This window comes from Rana temporaria, chromosome 3 (genome assembly GCF_905171775.1).
Source record: "Rana temporaria chromosome 3, aRanTem1.1, whole genome shotgun sequence".
Taxonomy (NCBI): domain Eukaryota; kingdom Metazoa; phylum Chordata; class Amphibia; order Anura; family Ranidae; genus Rana; species Rana temporaria.
This window is the reverse complement of record NC_053491.1, coordinates 230304956-230319363: the sequence shown is the minus strand read 5'-3', so window position 1 is coordinate 230319363 and position 14408 is coordinate 230304956. Positions and strand designations below refer to the sequence as shown.

At 44.4% G+C, this 14408-nt stretch overlaps 1 protein-coding gene across 8 annotated transcripts in view; it reads left to right on the top strand.

The window, feature by feature from the left end:
- The window catches only part of UIMC1 (ubiquitin interaction motif containing 1), a 165732-nt gene that overhangs the window by 55415 nt on the left and 95909 nt on the right, over nucleotides 1–14408 (top strand). The window lies entirely within an intron of this gene.

Sequence of the window (14408 nt, the reverse complement as noted above, 5' to 3'; positions counted from 1 at the left end):
ATTAATATGAATTTATTGACGGTCATTATCTGCACCTTAAACGCAAGAAAAGCTCAAGAAAATGGGCATTTCAATTTATTTTCTGTAGCAACATGAAGAGAAATTGAAGGCTTGGTTGGTCGAATTTCAAAATGGTTTGGAAACCATTGGATCACAAAACGCACATAATTTCTGATTTTCAAAAGCAAATGAGTTCGGAATTAGACCCATGTATGACCTGCATTACTGACAGGGTCGCTAGGTGAAAAAAAAAGAAAGCGAATGCAGCCGTCACATCTAAAAATTGGTAAGCTGCAATATAATGTTTGCTTTTGGGTTTAATACTGCTTTAGGAATGTATGTGTACAGAAAATATTTGCCTTATTTTGTTTGATTTACATTTTCAATGGTATTTAAGAATATAAAGTCACATAGATGGATGCAACTAATATGCAATATATTTTTCTATCACTATAAATGCTAGTCCACTTTTTTTAAGATGACCAGCATTGAACGCTTAGAGCCAGTTCACACTGGGACGACTCGTCAGGCGACTCAGAAAAAGGTTCTTGTACGACTTCGGGGGCGACTTGCATTGACTTCTATACAGAAGTAAGTTTGCAAGACGCCTCTGAAGTAGTCTTCAGGACGCCTTGCCGAGTCGCCCCCAAAGTCGTGCCGCCCCAGTGTGAACCGGCACTTAAAGTGGAGGTTCACCCAAAAACACAATTTTTAACATTAGATTGAGGCTCATTTTGTCAAGGGGAATCGGGTGTTTTTTTGTTAAATCGAAGCAGTACTTACCGTTTTAGAGAGAGATCTTCTCCGCCGCTTCCGGGTATGGGCTGCGGGACTGGGCATTCCTATTTGATTGACAGGCTTCCGACGGTCACATACAGCGCGTCACGATTTTTCGAAAGTAGCCGAACGTCGGTGCGCAGGCGCCGTATAGAGCCGCACCAACGTTCGGCTTCTTTCGGCTACTCGTGACGCAATGTATGCGACCGTCGGAAGCCTGTCGGAAGCCTGTCAATCAAATAGGAACGCCCAGTCCCGAAGACCATACCCGGAGGCGGCGGAGAAGATCTATCTCTAAAACGGTAAGTACTGCTTCGATTTTAAAAAAAAATACCCGATTCCCCTTGACAAAATGAGCCTCAATCTAATGTTAAAAATTGTTTTTCGGGTGAACTCCCGCTTTAAGAGGTTGTAAACCTCAGAGGAATAAACAAAAACAAACAAGCCCTGCAAGACAAAGGCATAATTAGCTAGTATGCATACTTGCCTTCGAACGATGCCCTAGATCGGCATCGGCCCTCCGAGTACAGTATGGACATCTTCCACCAGAGTTACTTCCGGGTTTGTGGCTTCGGTGCTGTGATTGGCGCCGGACATGGCCACGGCACTGAAGAAACTGCACCAGCGGCCTGTTTCTTCAGTGTGCATGTGCTGATGACATCGGCTGCAGCGCATATACTAAATATTTCCTAAACTGTGCAAGTTTAGGAGATGTTCAAGGTACCTGTAGGTAAAAGTGGTGTAACAGAGTTTACAACCACTTTTAAATTATATTTGCTTCTGGTTACGCTTTACATATCACAGTTTTCTCAGCAATGTTCACATTTATTTTCTTTTTAACCTTATTTTTATAGAAATGAAAACCATGCATTTTGCCAGATGGAGTGTTCCCCATGGTAGTGAAAAGACCTTTAGTTTTGAGGCACATAATAATAATGTATAGATAAAACGTATGATATCCATTTACCTAATGGCTGCACTTGATATTCTCTCTCTCTACATTTATTCTTTCGCATTTATAAAACCCAACAATCTATTGGCCTAGATACTCTCTTCTTGCATTATTTCACTGCATAGCTTCTCGAATTCTTATGTGTTGACAGCCCTGCGTTTTAACATTTGTGATTTTAGCATCCACATTTCCAGTAAAGCCATATTAAAGGCTAAGTTCACCTTTTTGATTACTCTTTTTTTTTTCTCTCTAAATTCCAAATTCCCTATGTACCAATATAGCATTAATGTACTTATCAGCTTTTGTTTGTTGTGTAAAAGGTTGATTGCAGAGGTAACCAACCCCTGTGTCGATCACTTGCAGTCTGTTGGTATACTAGTGATAGCAGCATAAAAGCGACTCTGCAGTCAAGTGTGTGACCTCCACTGTGTTCATGAAAAGCGGACCCTTGTTTCAACAGGAAGGATAGGTTTAGTGAGAGAAAATTAAAGGCTATGTTCACCTTTGTTGACCTTTTTTTTTTTCCTTTCTAAATTCCAGCTCTCCTATGTAACAATGTAGCATTAATGTGCTTATTTTACAAAAATAAAATAGTTTTTCATTAAGGCTACACAGGCTTACCTCACTCTCTTTATAGCTGTTTAACCACTTGCCGCCCGCCATATAGCAATATGACGTCGGCGAAGTGGTTCTGTTATCCTGACTGGACGTCATATGATGTGATCAGGATAACAAGCTGGCCAAAGCTTGTGGGGGTGTGCAGCGCAGCGATCAGAGTTGCTGTGTGTCAGTCTGAAACACTGCATCTCCGATCATGGTATGGAGCCTCTGATGGAGGCTTCTTACCGCGTGGTTCGCGCTGACAGGGAGAGCCGATCGGAGGCTCTTCCTGTCAGAGGAGGGGTCTGCTCTAATAACCGGCACATTGATTATCCGTGCAGCCCCCATCAGAGCTGCCCATCAGCTGCCAATCACTTCCCATAAGCTGCCAGCCTGTGCCCCATAAAGAACGTTTGTCAGTGCCCATAAAAGTGCCTGTAATGCCTGTCAGTGCCCTTCAGATACCACTCAGTAATGCCTGTCAGTAGCTCCTCATCAGTGCTGCCTATCAGTGCCACCTATTGGTGCCCATCAGTTTATTTTTCTTTATTTTTTTACAAAAATGTTGATCTTTTTTTAGTTTGTGTAGCAAAAAATAAAAACCCCAGTGGTGATCAAATACCACCAAAAGAAAGCTCTATTTGTCAGAAGAAAATTATAAAAATGTAGTTTGGTTACAGTGTTGCATGACCGATTAATTGTCATTCAAATCGCGACAATGCTTAAAGCTGAAAATTGTCCTGGGCAGGAAGGGGGAAAAGTGCCCGATATTGAAGTGGTTAAACACTACTCGATTACTTCTGCCTTACTTCCTGGACATACTTTGTCATGACACAGGAAGTTGACCAGCTGAGGGTAGATGATGCAAGGCGTGTGCTAATGAGATCAGCTGGTCAGCTCCTTCCTGTGTCATGACCTAAAGTCTGACCAGGAAGTAAGGCAGAAGTAATTGAGCAGTGTGTTTTAAACCACTATAAGAAGAGTGAGGTAAGCCTGTGTAGCATTGATAAAAAGTATTTTTTTATTGCAAAATAAGTACATTAATGCTGTATTGGTACTTAGGGGAAGAAAGTACCTAGGCCAATAGATTGTTGGGTTTTATAAATGCGAAAGAATAAATGTAGAGAGAGAATATCAAGTGCAGCCATTAGGTAAATGGATATCATACCTTTTATCTATACATTATTATTATTATGTGCCTCAAAACTAAAGGTCTTTTCACTACCATGGGGAACACTCCATTTGGCAAAAGGCATGGTTTTCATTTATATAAAAATAAGGTTAAAAAGAAAATAAATGTGAACATTGCTGAGAAAACTGTGATATGTAAAGCGTAACCAGAAGCAAATATAATTTAAAAGTGGTTGTAAACTCTGTTACACCACTTTTGCCTACAGGTACCTTGAACATCTCCTAAACTTGCACAGTTTAGGAAATATTCAGTATATGCGCTGCAGCCGATGTCATCAGCACATGCACACTGAAGAAACAGGCCGCTGGTGCAGTTTCTTCAGTGCCGTGGCCATGTCCGGCGCCAATCACAGCACCGAAGCCGCAAACCCGGAAGTAACTCTGGTGGAAGATGTCCATACTGTACTCGGAGGGCCGATGCCGATCTAGGGCATTGTTCGAAGGTAAGTATGCATACTAGCTAATTATTTCTCTAGAATTTCCAAACTTGTATACTCCTGGAGTAAAAATGTAATAACCTGCAGTGGGGATGAGGAAGTAAATGGGAGTGAGGGAGTGCCCAGGGGCAGAGAACTGTACGGTCTGGGAAAGCTGTTATTTTACACAGTGCTAAGCACTGCTACTTTGCTGGGAGGGGAAACGCTCACCACGTGGTTTGCAGGGCTTTGTTCCAGAACTCCCAGGCAGCAAGAGGGAGCCTGCGTCTCTCAGCCAATACAGAACGTCATGTGCTGAGGTTTTACCAAACAGGCGAAGCTCTGTGGAAAGTGGAAGGTCAGGTTGGTAATTGGTGATGAAAATTGGAATTGATTTTCATCATAGTTATTCTAGTTTATTTTTCGTCACTGAAAACATGCAACTGATGAAAATTGTGACAAGAATATTTTCGTAGACAAAATTAAAACTGTGTAGTAGCAAATGCTACTTGCTTCTGGGTTTGGCATGCGCTACCTGCCAACACGTGCTATGATTGGACAAAGCATGAGTTTGGCATCAAATTTCAGCGAATGATTTTGGCTGAAACCTGCTGATTGGCTGTGTCCAATTACACACAGTGTTTATAAACGCACAGAACTCTGTGTACAGAAAAGCAGGGAGAAAAAACAGCAAGATTAGTCAGTAAAAGCAGCACACATTACACTTGTTAGACGCACCATTAATCCCTTGATTGCCCCTAGATGTTAACCATTTCCCAGTGTCATTAGAACAGTATTATCACTGATTACTATATTCGTGACACTAGTGAAGTCTGTGCCAGCCAGTGTCTGTTAGTGCCAGATTATCCGCCACACTACCAGTGTCACACTATAAGTCGCTGATCACCACCGCAACAGTATAGCATCTAGATTCCTATATATTTTTATATCTCATAGTTTATAGATGCTATAACTTTCACACAAACCAATTAATATGCACTTATTTTTACCGAAGGCATATAGCAGAATACATTTTGGGCAAACATTTGTGGGGATATATTTTATAACAGAAACTAGGAAAAAAAATCTTCCAACATTTTTGATATCTTTGGTTAATTTAATAAAAAAGCCAGTGGTGATCAAATACCACAAAAAGAAAGTTCTATTTGTGTGAAAAAATTTCAATAGTGTACAGTGTTGCATGACCAAGCAATTGCCAGTTAAAGTAGCACTGTGCTGAATAGCAAAAAATGGTCTGGTGATAAACAAAATAAAACCTTCCAGTTTTAATGAAAGAAAAGGGAAAACCAATATTTACATAAAAAGTATTACAAAATAGACAATAATAGCCAACAGTAAAATAAATAGGAGTAAAAGCGAAAAGTACTTAAAACTGATCCTCCACCACGCCCTCCTCCCTTTTTTTTGCCTCCGCTTACTGGGTAGTTCATTGTGCACATTTTAGATACTCTCCCACCCAGAGGATCCAGCGTTGTCCCACTGAGATCCTTTTAATTTTCCACTCGGTCCAGTGCCACCATTTTGCTTGTAACAACATCGAGGGGCCTGCTGGCTCTTCCAGGTTCTGCCGGAAAGCATTCCCAATGATGCGGGCTAGGCACACCCCCCTCTTCCTATCCAATTGCATAGGGGTGGTTGCACACTATTAACAAAAAAAAGGTAAATGGGGGGGGGGGGGAGAAGCTAATTATTGATGTAGCCATGGCTGGTGCAAGGGCTTTTTGACACCCCAGGCGAAACCTAATTTTGACACCCCCCAGGTCTGCTCCTGAATCCACTCCCTTTGCCCGAGCATCAGTGTGACAGGAGCCGACGCTAAAGGAATCGTGCAGCTCCAGTAGAGCACTGATCATAGAGGCACGCAGGGGATGTTTGCTTCTGTTCCATCAGGACCTATCCTCCAGTGCTGCACATTTATAATATTAATGACACTACAGAGTGGCTGCCTGAGTAACATGCAGCAGAGCCATCCCCTGCATCCCCCTAGATGTGCACGCTTTATTCCAGCAGCGCCCACTAGAGGTTATAACATTTATTTTGGAGGTATTTATAATACAGCACCGATAACTTGCATAGCGCGGAGACGGAGAGTAGGGAAACCAGCAACCGGGCGCCCTAGGTAGCAGTGCTAGTTTTCCTAGTGGTAGCACTGGCTCTGCATGTAGCAGAGGGGTGGATGGAGGGAAGTCTGTTCAGAGGGTTAGACTGGGTTCACACTGGTACTACACAACTGTTGTATGACTGTCAGCCTATTCCTTGCTACGTAAAGCCTGGGATGCCTCGGCTTTCTCTTTGGGTCCAGCTGTAGCATCCACCTGCGTGGCTAGGAATTTGGACGTATGGGTTCAGCATCTGGATTATCTTTTTTTTTTTTTTTATCTGACACCCCTAAAGAGGAGATTGGGGAGTCTCTCCCACTCTTTGCCAAGTCAGTTGCCTTCTTGGCTGATGCTGCTGCAGATTCCGTAAAGATTGCGGCCAGATCTTCTGCTCTCATTAATTCAGCCAGATGGGCTATCTGGCTTAAATCTTGGGAGGGTGATCTTACCTCCAAAAACAAACCCTGTGGCATCCCCTTTTGAAGGCAAGCTCTTCGGTTCCTCCTTGGTGGAGGTCCTAGCTTGTTCCTCTAAGAGTAAACGGTTCCCTTCTTCTCAAAGGAATAAGCCACAGAATAAGCTCTTTCGCGGTTTCCAGAACAAGGTTAATTTTAAAACCAACAGGCGAAGAAAAAGTGGTCTTATAACAAAGATAAGCAAAAAGGGGGGACTCTCTTTGCTCCTTCAGCCCCTTCCAAAATCCCCAGTGACGCCAGGATAGGGGTAGGGGGAAGGTTGTCCCATTTCGTCAAGGAATGGGCGGAGATTTACGACAATTCCTTTATTCTTTAAACATTAGAAAAGGGTTACAGGTTGGAACTGAAGAGTCTCCCCCCCCAGTGATTTTTTTCATCTGCCGAGAGACCAAGAGACGGCAATCCATGTTGAGTCTGATTTCAATGTGGGAAACAGAAGGGGTGATTTCCCCTGTTCCGGAAACTCAAAAATTCCGGGGATTTTATTCCCACATCTTTCTGGTTCGGAAAGCCTCCGACGTTTGGTCATAAATTTAAGCGTCCTAAACAAATTTGTTTTCTACAGACGTTTTCGGATGGAAAATATTTATTCTGTAAGAAATCTGTTGTGGCCAGAGGTCTTCATGGTAACCCTGGATCTTCAGGATGCTTATCTTCATGTACCTATCTGCCAGAGCCACCGAAGGTTCCTCAGATTTGTGATTCTCATGGACAATGGGCCGAGTCATTGGCAGTTCAAGGAGACTTTGTGTGGCGTTGGTTCATTTATGCACTTTTCCTATATTCCATATCATTGATCCTGTCATAGGGTCACCATTTTTGTCAGGATCACGCTATGTTCTATTTTTTTTTTGGGTTAACCATCTGCCTATGGTGTGGAGTCCATTTTCCATCTGCTGGAACTTGCCATCATTGGAGGAGTTAGTGCTATTGCATTGGCCAAAGGCCTGGGTTGGGCTATAGCCACCTGCATAATTATCTTACTATCTGGTAAGCATGTCTTGCAATAAGGTTTGACACAGGATTGAAGAGATTATGGTTCTTTACATCAGCCTAACCCCTTTCGACTTATTAATTTAGCTCATTTTGGACTCGGCGCAATTTTTTTCTTTTATATTTTACTGTGTTATTCCACATTTATTGCTGCTGTAGAGGAGTCAATTTACAACTTTTTTTTTTTTTTTATATTTATTGGATTTTTTTTACAGTACATTGGAATTAAGTTAAGTAAGTTTGAATCATATACAGTCGTGTGTGTGTGTGTATGTATGTATATGTGTGTAATATATATATATATATATATATATATATATATATATGTGTGTGTGTATATGTATGTATGTATGTATGTATATATATATATATGTGTGTGTGTGTGTGTATATATATATATATATATATATATATATATATATACCCGAAACAAGGATAAAAAAAAAACAATCAAACCAATAGCACAGTCACTACCTGTATAAAAATATTACAGCACCAGGAGGATGTGACGGTACAAAGCCTAGTGCTTGTGGGAGCGGAAGCAACATTTGGAGTATTAGAAATGAAATAAAAAAAAAAATAGTAACCTCGGACATTAAACTGACTGCAGAAGTGGCGATAGGTGAAGTTTACAGATAAGGGTATGAAAGAATCACGGGTGTCAAGGGGCCTCTAGTGTACGTTTTCATGGTTCAGGGTGGCAAAAACGCAGAGGGGTCAGACAGATTGGATACTTTAAGGTTGCCTAGGGAGTTCGTAAGGTCCCGTTTGAGATACAAATCTGTATAGCGGAACGGTTGCATGAGTTTTTGCAGATCCTTTTGGGCGAACGAGTGTTCCATGAATTTACGCCATCTCGTAAAGAATTGTGAGGTGGAGCGAAAGTTCAACACAATGGTGTCCAACCTCTCCAGATAGAAAAGCGATAAGAGGGCTTTTTTCACCGCCAGTAATTTTAGCGGAGTTGAGTTGATCCAATGAGATATGATAGTCCGGGCCACCAGGAGGCAGATATGTGTCCAGTGAGAGATGTGAAGCGAGCTCTTTGTTGGTGGCGTGGGTGGGGGGTGGTTCACAGTCAAATAGACATATCGGGTAGTGTCTTGGAACCCGTATTTTAGCGATCTTGTAGATAAAGGACAGCACAGAGTCCCAGTATGTAATGATAGGTTGGCACTCCCAGAGGCGGTGGAGCAGTGTTGGGCGTGGCGTGGAACACCAGGGACACCGCTCTTGGGCTGGTTCTGCCTTGTTGATACGGAAAGGGTAGTATGCTCTGTGAATAATTTTGAATTGCGTCTCACGCCATGTTTCGGATATGGTGAGTTTGTGCACTTGTCTGTACCCCTCAAGGATTTTCTCCGAGAGGTCTTCGTTCTCAAATATTTGGGACCATTTCTGGAATGGTTTAAGACGATATTTGGCAGTCTGATGTTCAATAAGGTGAGAATATATGCTGGAAATGGAGTAGCCATCTCTGCGTAATACAGTATCAATAAAGGACTTTTGTAGGGGATCCGTCCCAGGTCCGTAGCATGAGCGTAAATAACTGACCAATTGGTGGTAGAAGATGTGTGTCGCTGGTAGAGAGAATTCCCTTCATAGGGTTTGAAAGAATTTGAACTTGCCAGGGGTATTGAGGTACATTGAGGTAACATTGGTAAGGCCCTTAGTGCTCCATTGTTCAAATGCTTTGTGTAGAGTGGACGGGAGAAACATTGGGTTGCCTAGGATTGGCAGGTGGCAAGAAACACTGGAGGGCAACCCCAGTAGTCTCCGTACCTCTCTCCAGGCTATAATTGTATCCTTGATGAGTACACTCGATCTGAGGCATGTTGGTAGTTTGTTAGGATTCAAATGAAGAATGGCTGGTAGAGTATATGGAAAGGTCGAGGCAGCCTCGAGTATGGTATATGGTATTGGAGTACTTAGATCTGCCAGATAACCAGTCAAGGCCCTGCCTGAGTAAGATTGTAAAGGCGAGATTGTAAAAACGTATATTTGGCAGGCCCGCCCCCCCTTCAGACTTCGGGAGACATCGTTTTTGCAGGGCAATGCGCAATGTCTTGCGAGACCATAGAAAGGCAGACTATGCCTTATGGATTCTTTTTACATCAGAGTGTTTTAATAAGAGAGGTATGGTCTGCATAGGATAGGCGTGCAAACGACACCATTTTAAAAAAGTGATCTCTCCCAGAGAGGGGGAGGGCCGCCCAAGCTTCCAGCTCCTTTACAATTTTTGATATTAACGGTGGAAGTTAAGTGTATATAAAGTGGAAGGTTCTCGGCCGATGTGAATGCCCAGATACGTAATGTGTTGTGCTGCTATGGCAAAGGGAGATTGATGTTGACATTTGGCAGCCATCCTGGGATGAAGTGATAGAATTTCGCTTTTGTCGAAGTTAATTCGAAAGCCTGAACACAACGGGAATGTATGAAAGAGTTGTCGCAGTCTGTGAGGGGTTGTGTGGAGAATAACAATATGTCGTCCGCAAATAAGGCGGAATTGAGAGTTTGGTTACCTATTGTGATGCCACTGACCCCGTCAGGTGAATTGAGTAGTCTGGATAAAGGCTTGATAGCGATATTGAAAAGTAGAGGGGAAAGGGGGCAACCCTGTCTAGTTGCCTTTGTCAGGGGGATTGTATCAGAGATAAAGTCGGGGGTGACCAGACACGCAGTTGGGGATTCATACATTCGCTGTAAAAAACGCACAATTGGATCCGAAAAAACAAAATCCGCCATCACCCTGAACAGCCAGGACCAACTTATATTGTCAAAAACCTTCTCGGCATCAAGTGACATTATGGCAACGTCTTGTTCAGGGTTTATTCTAGCATATTCTAACGCCATTAGAACCTTGCGTATGTTTAGGGTGGCTGAGCGTCCCTGGACAAATCCTGATTGTGCCGGGTGTAATATAGAGGGGAGTAGTTGGGCTAGGCGTGACGCAATTATCTTGAGTGAGTGAGAAACTTGTAAAGCGCAACACATGCAAATTGAATCGCCTCTGGGCGCTGTATCCATTGGATAGTATTTTTACATCCACATTGATGAGATTGGGCGGTACGAACCTGGTAGTGAGGGGTCCTTACCTTTTTTGGCGATTAGTCTAATATGTGCCTGCGTTCCCGTAGGGAGATGGGGGCCCCCATCCCACATGTTTGCATATACATGTTTCAGGGTATCGGGAATAAAGTCTTTAGCTAGCTTATAAAATTCGGCTGTGTAGCCGTCCAGGCCTGGGGCTTTAGCAGACGCCAAAGACTTGATCGTCTGTTGGATATTCTCAACGGTTATGGGTGCGTTAAGAGCAGCTAAATGATCCTCCTGCAGTTTGGGCAGGCGGATCTTAGCCAGGAGGGCTTCGGCAGCGGCTTGGTCATTCGGGTACGCCGAGTATAGAGTAGTGTAATAGTCTGCTAGTAATTTACTAATTTCAGTAGGTGAGGTAACCAGTGTGCCAGCTGGATTTTTCAGGGCAGAGATATGGGTGGGTCGTCTTGGTCCCGTGCAGAGCTTTGCCAGCAGTTTGCCCGCCTTGTTACCAAACCTATGAAAGTGTAAACTAGAATAGGAATTTTTAGCTATTTCTTGTTGCGTATGTTGTCAGGCGTACGGTTAAGTGTAAGTAGTTCGTGGGCTGAGCTTAGAGCTTCATTTGCTCGCATGTAGTGTTGTTTGGCATCCCTCTTAAATTGGGTGGTGTAAGAAATTATTTTCCCTCTCAGGAAGGCTTTTCCAACCTCCCAGAATAGGTTTGGGTCTGTAAGGTGCGTCGCGTTGGCAGAGGCATATTCTGTCCACGCTCCATAAAGCATGTGGCGGAAGTCCTCACTTTCCGCCAGGTAGGAAGGGAAGCGCAATATGTGTGAGGGAGAAGAAGGTTGGGCATTGATCAATTGTATTGCAATGGGGCTATGGTCTGAGATTCTGGCGCCAGTGATTTCTGAGTCGCATAGCAGTGGGAGAAGTGCAGGGGAGGCAAAAAAATAGTCGATGCGAGAAAAGGAGTTGTGGGGTGGGGAGTAGAAGGTATAGTCCGTCGGGTGTGCTAATCGCCATACGTCGATCAAGTGCATGGAATCTATGGCTTGTGTTAGGAGCGTCAGGGTCGAAGTTGGTGTGGCATTTCTTGTCGTCCTACGTGCCGTGTCACCTACTCGGTCGATTGTTGTGGACATAACTGAATTAAAGTCCCCTCCCACTAAATGTAGAGTACCTGAGGCAGCTAATATCCAGGCCACCATGTCTTGAAAGAATGAGGTGTCTGGCGAGTTGGGAGCATTTATATTAGTGATGGCTATTTCCTTGGTAGCTAAGGTCAGGTGTAGCGTAATTGTACATCCTGTTAGGTCCGTCTTCACGTTCTTAATAGTATGTTTAAGGTTTTTGTGTAGTAGAATGGCTACTCCAGCTTTGCGCCCTACGGCTGGTGAGCCATACACAGTTCCCACCCATAATTTGCATAAATGGGTCAAATCGTCTGCGGAGAGATGGGTCTCCAGAAGTAGGGCCACATCAGTCCGGAGACTCTTCAAGTGTCTAAGAATGGACATGCGCTTACTTGGAGAGCAAAGCCCCTTAACGTTCCATGACACAATCTTTAGGTGATTCCCATCGGTTGAGGAGGCCATGTCCGGGCTGGAGGTATGTATTGAACTTGAAGCGTGGAATGAAGTCTCCCTTCAGGCAATGCATCATCAATCCGAGGGTCACCCAAGTATTGTAAGTTTCCTGAGGTTATTATAGGCACAAAACAGGTAATCATAAACATTACAAACATTAAACTAACACAATACAAAAACAATAAAACAAAGGTCCGGTGCATAAAGCACCTATCAAACAGTAAGGACCTCACTTTTTTCCACATGAGGTTAGAGCACATGGCAGAGCCCCCGCCATATGCCCGCTCCCTTCTTAAGAACGAAGTGTGAGCTTCAAAGGAGGAAAGGTAACGGGAGGGGAGAAAGGGTGGAGGGGGAAAAGGGAAGGTAAAGGGGTGATTGCTTACTGAGCGGGGATAAGTTGCTAATCAATGCAGAGAAGGGCGGAGGGATTAGGTACTGAAAGGTTGCAGTACATGTAAAGGGTCATCCCAAGAAGGTAGAAAGAGTGATGATACTACCCGTCTCCCATGGGCCTCCGCCGATAGGTAGTCTGAGATTTGCTTTCAATGACTGCCAGAACGATCCGCCCGATGAGTAAAGCGACTTCGCTTGTATGGCGGCTTAGTCGGGCTGCCGGGTTGTTTTCGGGATGCAGAAGAAGTAGCCGGAGATGAGGAGGAGTCCTCCGCAGAGTTGGTGTGGTCCATTCCTGTGCCAGCTGATGCAAGGTATCGATCCGCTTCATCAGGCGAGGTAAAAGTGAGGTGCTCCGCTGACTGCGTTTGGATGCGCAGGGTGGCCGGATATGCCAGGGAGAATTTCACTTGATCGTGGTGCAAAGTTGAGCAGATTGCGGAGAATGCTTTACATTGTTTCATTACCTCGATTGAGTAGTCCGCAAAGAGCCTTTGTTTTGTCCCGTCCAGCGAGAGGGAGCGCGTGCGGCGGAATGCCTGCATAATGGCGTTTTTGTCAGCGTAATTCAGATGCTTAACAATGACGTGCCTGGGTTTGGTGCGACTTTCCACGTACTGACCGATGCGATGGGCGCGCTCAATAGTGCAGGGTATGCGGAGTCCCAGTTGTTCAGAGATAACTTTAGCGCCTATGTTTGTGAGCTGATTATTAGCTACTGACTCTGGCAGTCCGATTATGCGCAAATTGTTTCTTCTGGAACGATTTTCGAGATCATCCAACTTGCCCCATAATTCTCTGTTTTCAGCGGTTATGCGGGCTAGCATTGCTGACTGTGCAGTGGTATCATCCTCCAGGGAAGATATTCTGTCCTCTGCCTGTGTGATTCTCTGGGCTTGTGCTTGCACTTCCAGGTTGAGCTGCTCTAGCCCCCTTTGCACTGCAGCATCTACAGTGGCAGCCAGAGTGGGTCCCAGCAGGGTGACTATCTCATGGGCAATGCCTGCTGTTGATGCAGGATCAATTGCCTGTGTTTTCGGAGCAGCGTGCGGCTGAGAGGAATCCCCTATGTATGGAGTGGCCGCCATTTTGGCTGAGCCTGGAGCCGTTTCTCCCGCGGGGGGTGCCGAGGAGACCACTCGAGCGTATGATCGCTCCACAAAGTGGTCCATATGTGCCCGCTATGTAGCGGGAGTGGACGGGGGTTACCCTGAAGCTCTGGCCGGGCTCTTTAGCAGAAATCGGGAGGATGGCGGCGGGAGCTGTGTCTGGCTACCGCTGTCTCATGTGGCACCGGAACCGGAAGTCCCAATTTACATCTTTATAGTATTGATTATAGCAAGCGCAGTTTGTTTACCTCTTTATTGGCAGTTCAATGCCCTTCCTTTCGGTCTCTCAGCAGCACTCAGAATTTTAACAAAAATCATGGCCGAGGTCATGGCCTTTTTTCGGATACAAGGTGTATCCATCATCCCATATCTGGACGATTTTTTCTGGACGATTTTCTGATTTTTGCTCGAGACAAAGAGTCCCTTACCTGAGGTCTGCAGTTGGTTTTGCGGATCTTTCAGAAACTAGGGTGGAAAGTCAACCAACAGAAGTCTTGTCTGGTGCCCTTCCAGAGAGAGTTATCTAATAGACTCTGTTGCTCAAAAGATATTTCTTCCCGAGGAGAAAATGTTATAACTTCTTCTCTCCGTGCAGGCCTTTAAGTTACTCCCACAGACCTCTCTTCAGCATATCAGTTATTAGGGTTAATGACCGCAGCCATTACACTCCAGACCCCTTCAGGCATTTCTCTTACGCCATTGGGATCGCAGGAAGGATTCTCTAGATCAGCTGGTACAGCTGCCAAGAGA